Genomic DNA, 2,356 nt, shown 5'->3' on the forward strand with positions numbered 1-2,356 from the left:
GCTGCACTCCAGTCTGGACGACAGAGTGAGACACCAATTCAAAAAAGAAAGAAAGAAAATGTGAGGCCCCTTGTTAAAACATTATTAAGAATATTAAGATGGTGAAGGCAGAGTCATGTGCCAGGTCTTTCCCAGTGTAAGAATCCAGCTGGTTCTGGCCAAGGGGCTTCCCCGGAGCAGGGCCTCCATGGCTGCAGGGTGAGATAGCCTTGTTTGTCACTCCAGAATCAGGTCTTGGGGCTGCTGGGCGGGCTGATGTCTGCTTCCCCCAGGTAAGACCCTTCCCTTCTGCTGGGAACCGCACCTACTCACCTGCTCAACAGGCCCTGGCAAGGGTAGTAACAATAATCAAAATAATAATAATAAAAGAGCAAGCCCCAAAAACATTGGAAGAACTAAGGACTCAGAGAAGCCAAGTGGCTTGCCCAGGGTCCAGCAGGAAGCACATGGGAAGACTGTTTGTCTGTCTCCAGAGCCGTGGGGCTTCAGCAAGGATGCAGAGCCAGGCCCACAGAAGGGTGATGGGGTCCTGAGGGGCGTCCTTCCATGCTTCTAGTGGGAGGCCTTCGGGCCAACTTTGCAGCGGGACCAGAGAGCACGACAGCAAGGGCTGCCGTGGGAGTCAGGGAGGGCTTCTGAAGGAGGAGCCCTGGAGCACCATGGGAGGTAATGCAGAGGGCAAGGACAGTGAGGGCCAAGGCCCAAGTGGGCCTGGAATGTGCAAGGGGCAGAAGGGAAGCTGGGGTGACCAGAGTAAGGGACAGGGCGGACGTGGCCTCCAGTGCCAGACTGAGGAATGTGGTCTGAAAGGTGCTCGGGGTCCACACGGATGAGACGGAGGCTCAGGGTAAAGCCATGTGCCCTGGGTCACCCCAGCGAGCAGAGCCAACTTAAACCCGGTCCATCTTGGGACAAAGTAGAATGAAGCTGCAGGACTGGGTGGGGGAAAGGAGCAGCTCAGAGTGAAGCCAAAGAGTGCCCCCCCGGCCCCCCACAGCCCAGCCCAGCTCCTGGGAAACATCAGAGGTGTGCATGTTGGAGCTGGGGGAGAGGAATCTGGCAGGCTTGAAGGCAGCTTCTTCCTCCACCTTCATCTTGTGACAGCTCTGGCTGCGCCCGTAGGAGGGTGGGGGAGGAAGCGCAGGGCAGGAGGATCATCCATTCCTCTCTCTGCCTTCTGTCCCAAAGCTTTAGCCTCTGGCAGCCGCCTGGAACATGTCTTTGTCGAACTAGTCATGAGCATGTTGACAGGGGGCTTCACGGGCAGGGGGCCATCCAGGCTGGGAGCCTGGGGGTGGGGCACAGCCACAGCTCTGGGTGTTAGGGGGTAAGTGTCAGCTGGGGCCTGAGAGGAAGGATGCAGGCGGAGCGGGCCCATCCTGCTGTGTGTGCCGGGGCCTTTTGCTCTCCCTAGCTTCAGCACCTGGATGAGAGAAACTTCGAGGCCCTGGGGTCTCCCCACCAGACCCAGAAGGGCTGAGGTGCCCTGGTCCGAAGGGAGCCGGGCCTTGCACTCCCAAAACGCTTCCAGGAAGGGGCAAGGAGGGCCCCCAGCAATGCAAGGGGCTCCTTTGGAGGCAAAGCCCTCAGGCCGGGGAGCCCATGCCAGACCTGCCCTGCTCCAGACCCACCTGCTCCTCTCCGCCCTCAACCTCTGCCTGCCAGGCCACCAGTACTGCTCACGAGCAGCCTCACACCTCCAAACTCAACACCAACCTCAGCGGCTTTGAAAACTTGAACACAGGCGCCTGCCACCCTGTCCCAAGCCATGTGATGGCTCGCCGGTGCTCGGGGCACTCAGACTGCTCCTCACAAGGCTATGAGCTCCCACTGTGCCTCAGCGCCATGGCCTGGCTCCCTCTCGCATGCTGTCTCCCGGCCTCTGCCCACCCCGGAGCCCCCTTGCTCCCTCAGTTGGCATGCGAGGGCCCACACCGGGTGAAGGCACAGCCCCGCCTCCCAGAACACTCTCCCCTGGGCTGAATCTGGACATCGACGGACTGGTCCATTTCCTCCCTGAAGGCTGTTGGACAGTGAGGGCCACAGCTCTGCCTGGGTCCCATGCTACAAAGGCGTAGAGGTGGACCTTGGAGCGAGGTGGGAGTCAGTCACAGCTGTGGATCCCAAACTTATCAACCCCTGGCAAAGTGCCTGTGCGTCTTTCTGCCCCCAGGCCCCAGTTCATCCCTCTGGACAAGGGAGAGAGCAGCAAGGAGGGCCGCCGGGGGCCGTGGAAGCATCTGAGGAGCTCGGCTCAGCCGCTCTCACGAGGGAACTGGGGGCTGCGACTCCGGGGCCCCTGGGGGGATGGGGGTTGCTCGAGGACGGGGGAGTGACGAGCCAGGCCGGTGAATCA

Source organism: Carlito syrichta, unplaced genomic scaffold, assembly GCF_000164805.1.
Source record: "Carlito syrichta isolate Samal-C Ts95f unplaced genomic scaffold, Tarsius_syrichta-2.0.1 Scaffold304652, whole genome shotgun sequence".
Lineage (NCBI taxonomy): Eukaryota > Metazoa > Chordata > Mammalia > Primates > Tarsiidae > Carlito > Carlito syrichta.